Raw genomic sequence first — 16,462 nt, 5'->3', positions numbered from 1 at the left:
TCGTCATGTGTTATAGAGATATAGAGGGACATTTATCAATGTTTGCTATTGTGTTCTTTTTTTTTTTAGTAATTTTTTCCTTATTTTTGTTTTGCTTATGTGTGACTTATTTATCAACTGGTTTCAGCCTGTTGATAATTTTCTTTCACGTAAGCAATTTTTCATTTTTTACTTTGGTAGTAGCTTTTTCTGCTCTATGTTTGAGTTGAAGGAAATTTAATCAATTTTTAACCCTGTTGCGACTTTTTTTTTGCGCAGTTGCGACTGTCGCAGTTAATAAATACCTGGCTACCCGTAGTCCATTTAAAAATTATTACTATTTTTGGAAAACTTGCTTTTCTCGCTTTCCAGTCAAAATGTCACACGAAAAATCGCGTAGTCGTAGTTGCGACAATTTTGCGACAATTATAGTAAAGAAAACCTGACTAAACCTGTTGATAAATGTCCATAATAAGGAGCAGGATGTGCAATGTATAGGAGACATCATAGAGGCTAGGCTATACCTACTAGCTCAAAGAAAACTGAAAATACAGACCACTGGTAAGAAATAATGGATACAAGTTATTTAATGGCCCAAAATAGTGCAAATTCTCATGTACACACACTTGACAGCTTATTATGAAATTTGTTATTGTGTAAATCACAATAATAATGCAGCTGTGCGTGCGTGTGTGTGTGTGTGTGTGTGTGTATATATATATATATATATATATATATATATATATATATATGTGTGTGTATATTTATATTGGTTTTTTTTCCCCTCCCTTGGCTGTTTCCTCTAAATTCTCTATATTTTCACTAATAATGCTTATATTTAGTGTTGAGCGGCATAGGCCATATTCGAATTCGCGAATATATGGACGAATATTCGTCATATTCGCGAATATTCGCATATCCGTAATATTCTCGTTTTATTTTCGCATATGCGAATATTCGCGCGTGCGAAAATGAACATATACGAAAATTTGCATACAAAAATTAACATAAGCGAAAATTCGCATACGCGAAAATTAACATATGCAAATATTCGCATATGCGAAATTTTGCGCACCAGTCTCACACAGTAGTATTAGAGCCTTCTTACACCACATAAGCTGGAAGCAGAGAGGGATGATCACTGTGATGTGTACTGTGAAAAAAAAAATAAATACCAATATTCGTAATTACGAATATATAGCGCTATATTCGCGAATATTCGCGAATATGCGATATTCGCGAATAAAATTCGAATTGCGAATATTCGCGAGCAACACTACTTATATTTGAGTTGGAGAGTTCTTCTTTGAGTGCTATAATAAACATAAAAAACTGTCTTGAGGTTGAAAGATCTGCAACCAAGCTGCAGAACACAGGGTTCCAGCAAACATGGGAATACATTATAAACTGAGATCATTCATCCATGGAAAGGTGTTAATTGGTTATAAAGCCTACAAAATGTTAAGACAATGTAAGAAAAAAGAGAAATAGAACACAAAAGTACAGTAAGAAATAATAGTAATAAATAGACTGCAATACATTATCTGAGACACTGGATCAGTGAAACATTATTCAAAATGGTTGCTGTAAGGGAGTATTCACACACCATGAAAAAACTCCATGTGGAATCGTGCTGTGTAGATTTGAAATCTGCAGCATTTCAGTTATATTGCGGATATGCTGTGGATTTGTAGTAGATTTTCCTCTTTGCCTTCAGTGCGAAAGTCAAAATCTAAAATGAATCAGCAGTAAAATGTAATGTTGCTAATTTTACTGCAGAAACACCAAACTTAAATATGGATAGCGTAGATATGGTCTACCGGTATCTACCAACCAAGTTAAATATAGACTTCCATCAATAATTAATAAACAGAGGGGAAGTGCTATAAAACTTAACTTATATTTTGACATTAAAATCCACCACTAATGTGCATAGCTGGCCTGCATACCTTCCCCCCCAACCCCCGTCACTCCCGGCATTGCAGGCGCACCGAAGAACCCGAATGCCATGATCTGACCCATTGTTTGGTCTGGATGACGCTCACTCCTTCTACATACAGTCATGGCCATATATGTTGGCACCCATGAATTTTTTCAAGAAAATGAAGTATTCCTCACAGAAAAGGATTGCAGTAACACATGTTTTGCTATAAACATGTTTATTGTCTTTGTGTTTATTGGAACTAAACCTAAAAGAGGGCTGGACAAAATTATTGGCACCCTTTCAAAATTGTGGACAAATAAGATTTTTTCAAGCATGTGATGCTCCTTTAACCTGTTAAGGACCAAGGGCGTAAACTTACGCCCCTAGTCCCGCTCCCGTGATATAACACAGGGTTACACGGTTACCCCACATCATATCACGGCGGGCCCGGCGTCATAGTGAAGCCGGGACCCGCTGCTAATAGCGCGCGGCACTGATCGCGGTGCCGTGCCCTATTAACCCTTTAGCCGCGCAGCTAAAAGTGAAAGTAAAATGTGCCGGTTAGCTCAGGGAGTTGTTCGGGATAGCCGCGGTATAATCACAGCATCCCGAACAGCTGTACTTCAGGAGGAAGGTCTCTTACCTTCCTTCCTGCGGTCTGATCACCGAATGAATGCTCAAGCCTGAGATTCAGGCTTGAGCATTCAATCGCCGAAAACACTGATTGATGCATTCCTATGGAGATGCATCAATCAGTGGTAAAGATCAGTACTTGCAATGTTATAGCCCCCCCTGGGGGCTATAATATGGCATAAGAAAAGTGTAAAAAAATCATTAAGCCTTTCAATGATCCCTTCCCCTAATAAAAGTTTGAATCACCCGGCATTTCCAAGAATTAAAAAAAAACTGTGTAAATAAAAATAAACATATGTGGTATCGCCGCATGCGGAAATGTCCGAATTATAAAAATATACCGCTTTTTAAACCGCACGGTCAATGGCGTACGCGCAAAAAAATTCCAAAGTACAAAATAGCGTATTTTTGGTCACTTTTTATATCATGAAAAGATGAATAAAAAGCGATCAAAAAGTCCGATCAATGCAAAAATGGTACCAACAAAAACTTCAGATCACGGCGCAAAAAATTAACCCTCATAGTGCCCTGAACATGGTAAAAAAAAAAGCTATAGGGCTCAGAAAATGACAATTTTAAACGTATAAATTTGCCTGCATGTATTTATGATTTTTTTTCAGTAGTAAAACAAAATCAAACCTATATAAGTAGGGTATCATTTTAATCGTATAGACCTAGAGAATAAAGATAAGGTGTAATTTTTTACGAAAAATGTACTACGTAGAAACGGAAGCCCCCAAAATTTACAAAATGGCATTTTTTTTTCAATTTTGTCGCACAATGATTTTTTTTTCCGTTTCGCCGTAGATTTTTGGGTACAATGACTGATGTGATTACAAAGTAGAATTGGTGGCGCCAAAAATACGCCATAATACAGATTTTTGGGTGCAAAATTCAAAGAGTTATGATTTTTTTAAAGGTAAGGAGGAAATATCGAAAGTGCAAAAAACGAAAAACGCCTGGTCCTTAATGGGTTAAACTCACCTGGGGCGAATAACAGGTGTGGACAATATAAAAATCACACCTGAAAGCAGATAAGAAGGAGAGAAGTTCACTTAATCTTTGCATTGTGTGTCTGTGTGTGCCACACTAAGCATGGACAACAAAAAGAGGAGAAGACAACTGTCTGAGGACTTGGGAACCAAAATTGTGGAAAAATATCAACAATCTTAAGGTCACAAGTCCATCTCCAGAGATCTAGATTTGCCTATAGGGAGCTACTGATTTCAGTTATTTTTTCCATAGGGTGCGCAACCAAATATTAAGTTAAGGGTGCCAATAATTGTGTCCAGACCATTTTTGGAGTTTGGTGTGACATGTCCAATTTGCTATTTCCCCTCCCTTTTTTTTGTTTAGTTCCAATACACACAAAGGGAATAAACATGTGTATAGCAAAACATGTGTCACTGCAATCCTTTTCTGTGAGAAATAGTTAATTTTCTAGAAAAATTTCAGGGGTGCCAACATTTACGGCAATGACTGCATATACTGAGCCAGATAGACGGACATTGGCGTCTATATATTGACATGGATAGATGTACCTAGGCGAGCAGATATTATTTAACATTTGTATTTTGGGTTGCTGTGACTTTATTATTGGCACCCTAGTCCTTTGCATTATTTAATCTCATATGTATTGTTAGATCGAAACGCGTAGGACTGGTTAACACCATTGTGTACCATGAAACCGTGTAGCTATAGTCGTTTACAGAATAAATTCTTATTCCACCTTCAAATCCCCACACATTACTGAAGTGATACAGTTTTAAATACCGTATGTCACAATATTTTTGGAACATACTGCTGTTACAATATGCAGATTTTCAGTATCCACATCTATCTCCTTCTCCCTCAGGCAAAGGGAGATTAAGTGATGTGCTCAAGGTCTAATAGGCAAAATGCAGATGGTTTTATTTGCAAGTGTCATTAATATTAGTGCTGTATTTTTTCAGCTTCCATAATGTTTATAGCCCTCTGGACAATTGTGGCTAAATGACACCTCATATAAATGGTTTTTATAGTTTGCAGTTGTTAGAGTGAAATTTTTGCTCTTTGTGTCTTTTGGCTATTACATATAAAAAGCACAGCACTGTAAATATGATACCAAGCTTACTCTTGCTCTGCGAAGCAGTGTTCACTGTTGGGGTACGTTCACACGAGAGGATCCACAGCGTACTTTACGCTGCGGATCCGCCACTGAAGGACCCTCTGTATTCTGCCTTCACATGTGCCGGCTCGTAGCGGCAATATGCCGCTACGTGCAGATACACTGAAACGATGTGCGAGTCGCCACGCATGCGCGGTGCACTCGCACACATCGCGGCCGTTCCCCCTGCTCAATGAGCCAGACCGAGAGCTGCCGCGATGTGCGAGTATACTGCGCATGCAATCTGCTTGAGACCAATATATGGCAGGTAGATTAACTAATAATAACCTATAGGTCACTAGGGTGACCCAAAAATACCCTTTTTCCCATACATAAACAACTTTATCTTTATTGTTTCTTAAACACACTTAAACAAAAGGATTAAAATTCCAGTGAAAATAACTCCGTATAATTTATAGTTATAAATGAGTGCCAAACTGGCCAACGCAGCTTTTTCCAGAGGTAGCGGGTACCCGCTACCTCTGGACAAAGCTGCGTTAAGCAGCGAAACATGTCAAGGGGGGCTGAGTGATTGATTTTAATCACAGCGATCACTCCAATACCCCTGATGTATGCTGCAGATACACGGGGGGCACTAAATGAACAATCAATGAAAGTGGCCAGTTTGGCACTCATATATAACTATAAATGATATGGAGTGAGTTTCACTGGAATTTTAATCCTTTTGTTTAAGTGTGTTTAGAAAACAATAAAGATAAAGTTGTTTATGTATGGGGAAAAGGGTATTTTTGGGTCACCCTAGTACACTGCACATGCGCACGGCGACTCGCACATCGCACTGTGTCTGCTCGTAGCGGTGTATTGCCGCCAATTGCGGCAGAATAGAGAGGGTCCTTCAGCAGCGAAATCCGCTGCGAAAATCCGCTCGTGAGAACATACCCTTATAATGCGTTTTTTTTATTTTTATTAAGTAATCTTTGAGGCAAAGTTAGTAATCTGAGTATTAAAGGGAACACGTCACTAGTTTCATACTGCCAGATGGGATTGTACCCAAATTTGTTTACAGGAAAAAGTACAAGCTACAACATTTTTTAAATGTGTATAATATTTATTATACTCATGGATCTGGTTATTCAAAAGCGGTGACCTGACCCAGTCTTACCTATTCTAGTGACATAGAAAACTTTTATGTTGCAGGGACCATCCGGTGGGGAGGGATAGTCGTTCCGGGCTGTCCATCTTCACCAAGTGGGGCCCACTTCTCCACTCCGGGCCCGGCCCTGGACTAGTGACGTTGCCTTGACGACGAAGCACTAGTCCGGGCCCGGAGCGAAGAAGATGGACAGCCCGGAACGTCGGTCCCTGCAACATAGATGGCCCGGACCAGCTCACCCTTCCTTCCCACCGAGGGGAGGTGAGTAGAAAACTAAGGGGGGGGGTGGGTCTGGATGATGACGAAGGCCGCAGTGGTCTTCTACCTGCGGACCTCCAGATGTTTCAAAACTACAACTCCCAGCATGCCCGGACTACCTTGTAGTTTTGCAACATCTGGAGGTCCGCAGGTTGAAGACCACTGGATTGACAGGCGGTGATGATGAAGGGGGTGGGGGTTGTGGGATGATGACAGGGGGATGATGACAGGCGGTGATGATGAAGGGGGGTGGGATGATGACAGGGGGATGATGACAGGCGGTGATGATGAAGGGGGGGATGATGACAGGCAGTGATTATGAAGGGGGGGGGATGATGACAGGGTAATGATGAAGGGGGGATGATGACAGGGTAATGATGAAGGGGGATGATGACATGGTAATGATGAAGGGAGGATGATGACAGGCGGTGATGATGAAGGGGGGATGATGACAGGCGGTGATGATGAGGGGGGGATGATGACAGGTGGTGATGATGAAGGGGGGGATGATGACAGGGTGATGATGACGGGGGTGTTATTGATGGGGGTTTGGATGATGACAGGCGGTGATGATGGGGGGGATGATGACAGGCGCTGATGATGAAGGGGGGGATGATGACAGGGTGATGATGACGGGGGTGTTATTGATGGGGGTCTGGATGATGACAGGGGGGGATGAGGACATGGGGGGATTATTTATTTCCCACCCTAGGCTTATAGTCGATTTAATAACTTTTCCTGGGTTTTTGGGGTGAAATTAGGGGCCTCAGCTTATATTCGGGTCGGCTTATACTCGAGTATACACGGTACATTAAAAAGATTTTTTTATGTACCATAAGGAGTGCAATAGCAAAAATGAGTTTTAATGACAGTGCCAATTTAATGTTCATCCTAGTTTATGGCCACGTTTTGATAAACAACATGGATATTGAATGATTTCTGTAGACAACCAGTCATGATTGTTTGTCCCAAAAGTAGTGCTGTAGAGAACATGACTATAAACAATACGGTGTCCCTCCTGCAAACTACTGTTTGAGGGAAAGGTTGGTTCCCAGCAGATAGTTCTCTTCTATGAGCTTCTGGGAGAAGTACTAATCTTATTATAATGTACTAATCTTATTATAATACATTGCCTGCACTACTTACATATCATTTGTCTGCCAAAAAATGGATATACAAAATTCCCTGTGTGCACTAGCAGGTTGATAGGTTTCCATTGTCAGTCTGTATGGGACACTGTTGAAAGGGATAGGTTGTGCACATAACTATGTTATAGACCTGTTAGAAGTGATTTCAGCCAAGGTTTTTTGCAATCAGGAATCTGCTCCATCTGTCCACCTTTTAAATTACATTTGATCTTGCAAGTTCTTTATTGTGTGAATGTTCAGTGTATATTGCGCAGCATCTGTAAAGCTTTTAATCATTCTTGGGGATTACTAAAATACTTCTCTTCTCTTCCCCTGTGTGACATAATTTAAAGATCTGATATGTTTCATCATTAAATGTGTCTGATAAAGGCTGAAGCTGAAACCAAAGCGTCCATTTTACCTTGAACAATAGAAGGATGATCTGCTTGCTTAAGGAGAAGCTTAGCGCATTTTTTTTTCTTGAATGCCTTTCTTTTGTCCGTTTTGCTAGTTTACAGAATAGATCTATTGTTTTGAGCTTGTTGAACTCTTTCAGAGCCTTTGGGATATTCTGCTGCGTATTGCAGGAAGCATATTTTAGCTGGTGTAACCTTTTCACAGAATTTGCTGAAACCAGATATTTCTCAAATCTGCAATACGAATACTGCCTAGAAGGTAGAAATTGTTGGCCAAGCCAGTAAGGTAGAGAAAACAACAGTGCTGTGGATGCGGAGTTGGAGTCGAGAAGTCAGACGAAATTTTGGGTACCTAGAGTCGGAGTCGGCAAACAATGCACTGACTCAGACTCCTACTAAATTTAGATTGGAATAAAAAAAAAAGCAAGTTTAAATGTCCCAATTCACAAAAAGTTATAATTAATGACTTCTCTACTCTAAGAATAAAGACCAATGCATGCAGCTCACGTAACCCCAAAATCAAGTGACCGTGAAGAAGCATGCTTTTCATGTGCTTCACTATATGGCACGCAACGCACAATTAGGAGCGGCAATACTTATACTTTCCATAGTGTTGTGTCCTGCTGTTACAGGGAGCCCATGGGTAACCTAGCCTCTCACTGATAAGGGATTAAGTAAATATGTTTTTTGCAGGACTAGAGACACTTGTATAAGTGAAGGGAATGTAGGGTCAATAGTTCAAGACTGAAGCTGTAAACCATTGGAAAACTGCTGTCATTCAGCTAAGGCTATAAAAACTTGTAAACTCCGATTGTTAGATTAAACTTTAAACATGACTGTGGGTTCTACCAGGGAAATCATATTTTATAATAAATACCCCTTCCTGGATCCTCCCACTGCCCTATCTTCAGCAGCAGATCAGCACACAAAAAGGAGAAGGCAGCAGCTTCTGCCCAACTACCTCTCTCTGCTAGAAAAGCTTAGAAGAACTTGGTGGAACAGCTCCTTGGGTTCAACTGTAAGTGTTTATAAATACATTCGCATATTAATACAGAGGAGTCAGAGTCGGGGAGTCAGAAGTACAAAAAATGTCGGAGTCAGAACATTTATCTACCGACTCCACAGCCCTGGAAAAACAGCCTTTAGTAAGAATTTTTGCAACGCTTCATTTTATTTGTGGTGGCACTGCAAGGAAGTTAACTTGCAGACCGGCTCCTTCATGAATTACTGTTGATAACCGTACTAGAGGACCCTTTTAGCGAAGATGGACCACACAGTTTTTTTTTTTAGGAAATTAGATCCTTTTCTGTGTTGTGTTGTTTTTTTGATAATTACAGTATACACACACACACACACACACACACTATCTTGGATACTTGCTATATTTGAACTGGTCTTAAAAGGATACTCCACTGGCCAGCATTCCGGCTGCGTTCGGAACATTTAGCTCCTAATGGTGTGTGCGCACTGTGGGGGGCGACTACGCCCCCTCATGATGTCAGGCCACACCCCCTCAATACAAATCTTTGGGAGGGGGATGTGGTGGCTGCCACGCCCCCTTCCATAGACTTGCATTGAGGGAGCGTGGCCTGACATTACGAGGGGGCGTGACCGACCCCCGCAGCATGCGCACAGCGTTTGGAACTAAATGTTCTGAACACAGCCGGAAGGCTGGCCAGTGGAGTACCTCTTTAAAAGTAAATATGCAACATGTGACAAGATATATAGAATAAGTAAAATTAAATGCAAAACTGTGTAGCTCATGGTTCAAGTTCATTGTGCCATTTTTGTCACCATTTTTTGTCTGTTTTTCCTGTGCATATTAGATTATCGTGTGCTTGTGCCATTTTTCCTTTTTCACTCCTAGTTCCTCTTCATTTTTCTTTGTTGGAGGAAGTGGTTATGGTTTGTGTGGTATTCCTGTTTCAGTTTGACGTTTTATATTCATTTATTCAAACAGTTGCTGAGATTTAGAGCAAAAGAACTCCAGGAAGGGGGTGGCATAGACTGAAACAAATAAATCTATGGATAACTCTGATGTTATAGGTTGGGTTGACAAATACTATTGGGGTCAGTTTTTGATGAGTGTATTTGGCCGGAATCAGGAGTTCAACTGACACTGACATCAAAACTTGCGCAGAGGAAAAGCTGACCAGTTGCCCATAGCAACAAATCAGGTCACTTCTTTCATTTTTGAAAAATGAAAGAAGTAATCTGATTGGTTGCTATGGGTGACTGGGCAATTTATCCTCTGGACTTGTCTTGATGAATCTCCCCCATAGTATTTTGGTCACTATTTTGTAGTTTTTTCTATGTGTTCTGCCCTTGGGTGGTATTTTGATAAATGTGACATAAAATATAAAAAGAAACCTAGGAAAACAGTGACAAGTAAACAAAAAATGACTTTGACCCCATGTCTTCACATTGTCTTGATACTACTGAATTGTAACGGTATATATTACCCTGTCTTGGTGTGCTGTCATTCTCCTACATTAGTGTCCATTTTGCCAGCAAATTCTAATGAATGTCAAAACTTTAGCACAAGTACTTTTTGCTGTGTTGACAGGTCTGGTTGATTTTTTTTTTATTATTAAATGAACTGGTGCCAGAAAGTTAAACAGATTTGTAAATTACTTCTATTAAAAAAAATATTTATCCTTCCAGTACTTATGAGCAGCTGTGTGCTACAGAAGAAATTATTTTCTTTTTGAATTTCTTTTTTTTTTTGTCTTGTCCACAGTGCTCTCTGCTGACACCTCTGTCCATGTCAGGAACTGTCCAGAGCAGCATAGGTTTGCTATGGGGATTTCTCCTGCTCTGGACAGTTCGTGATACGGGCATCAGGTGTCAGCACAGAGCACTGTGGACAAGACAAAATACAGTAGCATACAGCTGCTAAAAAGTACCGAAGGGATAAAGAATTTTAAATAGAAGTAATTTACAAATCTGTTTAACTTTCTGGCACCAGTTGATTAAAAAAATAAATAAATAAATCCACCGGTGTAAGTAATCCTATTGATGCTGGCTTTCACTAGTTGAATCAGTTTCAGCCTCCTGAGATATCAATGTAGCTGTTAAGAAATATCTAAAGTTATGATGCCTATCCATGTGTTATTATGTGCTGTCATGCCTTTATGTATATTGGGCCCTGGGATCCTGCTCTGCCTATAATTAGACGGTGTCATTGCTGTACAGTGATGGACAAGTCCAGATTAAAGTATAGCCAATAGAAGTAAGGTACCTGACATCCTATCTAGCAAGTATTCATATTTCAGTGTCTGTATTGTGTATAAAGCAACTTACTAATATAATGTTATTAGCCATACTGCACAGATCTTTTTTATCAGCTGAGCTGTCTGGCTTGTCGCTGTGACTTCCAGTCACACTCCCTGAAAGCTCCCTGCACTCCTCCCCTCCTGTCTGCTTAGGGTGATATCAGTGATTTAAATAGGGGGTGCTCATATTACTGCTAATTAGATTTTTAAAGCAGCAGCAAGCATTTCTCAAGATAGCAGTAATCCTGTTTTGACTAAAACTACTGTGACTGAAAAGGGCTTCTTTCTGCCTTAAAATCTAATTAGCAGTAATATGAGCATCCCCTTCACCTTACTGGTCTCTCATTAACCAGACCGGAGGGGAAGGAGAACAGGAATAGGAGCTCTGAGTGTGACTTGACATCACAGCTTCAAAGGAGAGAGCAGGGCTGATATGGAGGGATCTGTGCAGTAGGGCTAATAACATTATATTAGTAAGTTGCTTTATTATCCGTTTTATACTTTTTCATGTTAATGATGTTGCACTCCCCTCCTAGATTGTCCACTATTTACTAAAGTGCCCTAAACAGATATTTGGTAAACTACACATTCCTGGGAGGAGATGCCAATTCTTCTTTCCATAATAAAATATATTACAACGATTCATGTATTCACATATAGGGTATGTTCACACTACGTAATTCCCGCGGAATTCCGCTCCGCTAATTACGTGCTGTGAAAATAAACATCAGTGTGAATGGGTTTCCACGAGACCCGTTCACACTGCGGAATTTTAGCGGCGGACAATTCCGCTGCTGAAATTGATCCGCACAAAGAAAGAACATGTTCATTCTTTGCGCGAAAGTCCACAAACACTGCATAGCCGTCAATGGTGACGGCGCAATGCCGCACGGTCCTACCGCCGAAGTATTGCGGCGGCGGCCACCAGAATGGAATCTCCGCTCGCGGAATTCTACGAGCGGAGATTCCGTTCATAATCCGTATTGTGAACATACCCATATACGGTAACATTATGTACATTATAACTATTGTGCTAATGATGTGGACACTTTAAGGGATAACAAGTTTGTAGGCTTTATTTGGCATTTTCTTTATTCTTTCCACCTCTGTCCTATTTTTTATTAAGTGTGACCTCAGTCAATTTTTTAACAGGATGCTCATATTCTTGATCATTTTCAGTTCCCATTAAACCGTGCCTAAAGACATCTTTCTTGTTCTCTTGTGAACGGCCTTATTAACTTGCTGTCATGGTAAAGTAAGCACCTTTACCCAAAGGATCTAGATGTGCTGGAAGCCCTAGAATTTTGCTAATGGAAAAAACATTTGACTTTTTCCATGTAGACTAATGAATCCATAGACTTATTTTGCCTTTGTAAAATGAAAAAGTAGAACAACCTTATCTTTATGCAATTCTCTAGATTGCTAAAATATTTCTGCAGTTGGTACATAAAGGAAAGAGTGATGCCAACAGGACTTAGCTAGGTGAGACCACCAGGTATGTGGATGAAGACTGGCGCAGATAGAAAAGACTAGCAAGAATAGGGGTTTTCTAGACCCTCTTTACTGGCAAACCCTGTGTAGTCTAATTCTGCAGTCAAACTACGGTATCTTCCATGTTAGTATGCTGTAGTTACAAGATGCCAGGTGATCACAGGGGAAAACCATGAGCATTAGTTATACTTATAACAGCACCTAATAAGGAAAACCCCTTTAATCTGGCCATGCACATTAACCCGCCATGTTAGTAGGATCATCTGACCAGCTAATGTGTATAGAGAAGAGAAAGGTCAGCGTGGTGGATTTTATCATGCCAGATCCTTTGTTCCTAAGAGTCAAGCCGGCCGTGGTGTCTGGCAGTGGCTTTCACCCGTCTCCCTATTCTGATCACATGCATGCTCTGCCGAGAGGTGTGTACGTGTGTTTGTGGGGATCAAGAAACACAACTATCGATTGAATGTGTGAAAGCTAGCCATACACATACAATAGCTGTTGGCCACATGCTCAAAAGTTAGCTCTCCTAATAACGGTATACATAATAAATGCTGTATATATAATAATCTCTCTGAACAATAGTACCGAGCAGTTAAAATTCAACATGCCTGATTCATCTTTTCCCTAACATCTGCCGTCGTAGGAGAATAAGGCCTGTGTACACAATAACTGACCTAGCCGAATTTGGTGGGTTCAGCGTACACAAGCCTAATGTGTATGGGGACCTTTAGCTGAAACAAAGCTGAAAATCAGCCGGCAAAATCCACTTGCAGCAAAGTCTCATCGTTTTTAAAGGGACTCTACTGCTTTGTGCACACTGCACACTTTCTGCAACAGAATTTTGCTGGCGGGATTGGGTGGAATTCAGCAACAGCATCCCATAAAAGTCATGTTTACTGCGGAAATACGGCAGTAAACAGCTTAAAGGGGGATTCCAGGAAAAAACTTTTTTTTTTTTTATATCAACTGGCTCCAGAAAGTTAAACAGATTTTTAAATGACTTCTATTAAAAAATCTTAATCCTTTCAATAATTATCAGCTGCTGAAGTTGAGTTGTTGTTTTCTGTCTGGCAACAGTGCTCTCTGCTGACATCTCTGTTTGTCTCGGAAACTGCACAGAGTAGAAGAAGTTTGCTATGGGGATTTGCTTCTACTCTGGACAGTTCCAGAGACAGCAGGTGTCATCACTTAGACAGAAAAGAACAACTCAACTTCAGCAGCTCATAAGTACTGAAAGGATTTTTTAATAGAAGTAATTTACAAATCTGTTTAACTTTCTGGAGCCAGTTGATATATATAAAAAAAAGTTTTTCCTGGATAACCCCTTTAAAACACCCATTCTCCCATGATTTTTTTACTTGGCACCCATTTTCACTCTCTTCTCTTGCTGGCACTGTCTGATTTGGTATGCAAATGGTCAGAGGGGGCAGTGCTACTTTCTATTTTTTTTCCTGACCGGATTCATAATTCCACGCTGAATTTTTGCAGTAGAATTTCCACTACAATTCTGCACCAATTCAGTTCCAATTCTGTGCTGAATTGAAAAATTCTGCACATCTCTCAAAATAGAGACGGATTAAATTCAGAGCTAAAATTCAGCTGTGTTTTAGCATTGTGTCACAGCAGTATAGGTATGTTCCATGTACTAACCCCTCACTGGTGGTGTCTGCACCTCTGTACCTCATATGGGGGTGACAGTTGCACTTTAAAGTGATGTTCCGTGGAGATTTCTCAAATGGATGCTCCTGGGTGCCAAAGATATTGCCAATCTAAAGCTGGCTATAGATATAACATTTTTATCTGCAGGTCATTGCTGGGCTCATGTCCTGCAGGAATGTGTGGGAATTGAGTTCCTGCACCTTTCCCACAGCAGGAACACCATTCCCATTAGCAGGAGTCCTGCAGGACCAGCCCTTGAGTAGAAATCTTGGGTGAGTTCCTGCACTTTTTTTCCTAGGACTTGACGCCGGGGTCATTGGCATATTCAGCTCAGTTTTATGTGTATGACAATAAAACACTCTTTTTTATTGTCAGCGGATGTCACCAAATTTAGTTGTAGCTGCCAGCAGTGTTCCGATAAGTATTTCCTTCTATAGCCAGTGTAAAGTTGGCCATACACATTATATTAATGTTGGCTTTTTTCTAGATACGTACAGTCAATGCAGAAGTCGCTCGCCAGAATTCTTTAAATCTTGTCGCTTTAAGTATAGTATTATAAAGGACTGAAAGATTGTAAAATACCCCTATCAAACCTGAAGTGTTTATTGTCTTCTTCAGGACATATATATCTTCTTTTATCTAGTTTAGTTAATGTTTACCTTGAGCTGCACTCAAGAAGCTGAGGAACCTTTCACCCTGCTGTCTGATGTGAAGTTGCGGTTATTTATAGGAGACCTCCACTGTATATATCCAGAAGGGCTCAGATTGTGCCCGTGGTTTTCTTACTTCATCTTATTCTGAACTTTATATTTTTTGCTTTGAGAAAAAAAAAAGTTGCTTTGCTTGCACTCAATATTTTATTATTAGCTTTTTCCTGCCCATGCTTTTATTTTGCCTGTAATATAAAAGGCTTAATGTTTTCATCTTATTAATGTAAGTATTCCATCTTTGAAGTATAAAAGATCCACCCAAAGGGTTTCTGGATAATGTGTGTTCTTTGTAAAAACTATAAAACCATAAAGAGTAATTATGAGTAAGGAAAGTTCATGGTGTGCGCATTACTATGTACATTTTTAATCAGAAACCTTTCCAAAAGGAAGTGGAGCATCTTAAAAAAAATCTATAAAGCTCCATTCACGTGTGTGCCACCAGAAGTGCTTGAAAATGGAGTTGTTGGAATCAAATTAAACATTCTGGGGGATATAGATCAAAATGTGTGCAGCTGTCTGATTGGTCACTTTTCCTCTGCACAGGTTTTGATACCTTTCCCCCTATGTGTGTGAATGTAATGATTATAAATGTAAGTGATAAGAATAATAAAGCAAAATTATGTTTATTGGGGAAAACTGTTGGGACACCTATTGGGACACTTCTATCCTGGATACAAGATGAGATATGGTTGGGCATGGAGGATTTCAGATTCTGTATGGTATCCTGCATCACATTTGCCCACAGATGTTACAGCTGGGCCTGTAGATCTTGCACACTTGTAGGTTGTCGAAGGTGGCTCACCATAAATACTCAAATGGTGATAAATCTGGTGGCCAAGGTAGTGGTGCAGTCTGGTGAAGACACTTCTAGAGATCCTTGCTCTGTATAGAGCATTATCCTGCAGATAAATGTCACACCATAACCACTACCATTTTCACCACATAATGACGGACTTATATCACCATACTCTTACTGAAGAAAAATCCACTACACTTCCCCCTCATACAGAGATCATATATTAGTAGGTACTAGTGATCGACCGATTATCGGTTTGGCCGATATTATCGTCCGATAATCACGATTTTGGGCATTATCGGTCTCGGCAATTACCGGCAGTGCCCAGCTGCCCCCCCGCCGCACCGATCCCTCCCACCACACCGCCGCCCCATTGCCTCCCCCATCCCCGGTTTTATAATCACCTGTTCCCGGGGTCCGCGCTACTTGTGGCTCCTGCGGTGTCTCGCGTTAGGCTGTGCGCTGCACTGCGCAATGAAGAGTGACGTCCTCAACACAACGTCATTGTCAGTACGCACAGTGACAGCTCAGGACGGGAGCGAGAAGAAACGCGGACTCCGGGCCCCGGGAACAGGTAATTATAAAACTGGGGATGGGGCAGCGGCAGTGGTTAAACTCAGGACGGGCAGGGGCAGAGAAGCATGCGGCGGTGGTCTCTGGGTGGGGGGGGGCAGCGGTGGTGGTCGCACGGGCCTGGGAACAGGTAATTATAAAACCAGGGATGGGGGAGGCAATGGGGCAGCGGCAGTGGTTAAACTCAGGACAGAAGCGGGTGGCGGCGGCAGTCTCTGGCCCTGAAAAAGCTTATGCAGTTCATTAATTTAAAGTGCCTGCTTTAAATCATTGATCTGCAGCGGCTTCTGTAGGGCTGGGGGGAAGAGTGTTGAAATAGCCGATAACTTAACTTATACCGGAATATCGGTATAAATTATCG

At 40.8% G+C, this 16,462-nt stretch overlaps 1 protein-coding gene across 2 annotated transcripts in view; it reads left to right on the top strand.

Moving 5' to 3' along the window:
- APBA1 (amyloid beta precursor protein binding family A member 1) overlaps window positions 1–16,462 on the top strand; it is a 179,017-nt gene that overhangs the window by 53,920 nt on the left and 108,635 nt on the right. The window lies entirely within an intron of this gene.

Source organism: Hyla sarda, chromosome 1, assembly GCF_029499605.1.
Source record: "Hyla sarda isolate aHylSar1 chromosome 1, aHylSar1.hap1, whole genome shotgun sequence".
Lineage (NCBI taxonomy): Eukaryota > Metazoa > Chordata > Amphibia > Anura > Hylidae > Hyla > Hyla sarda.
The sequence above is the reverse complement of the archived record's forward strand: the minus strand, read 5'-3'. Positions and strand labels throughout refer to the sequence as shown.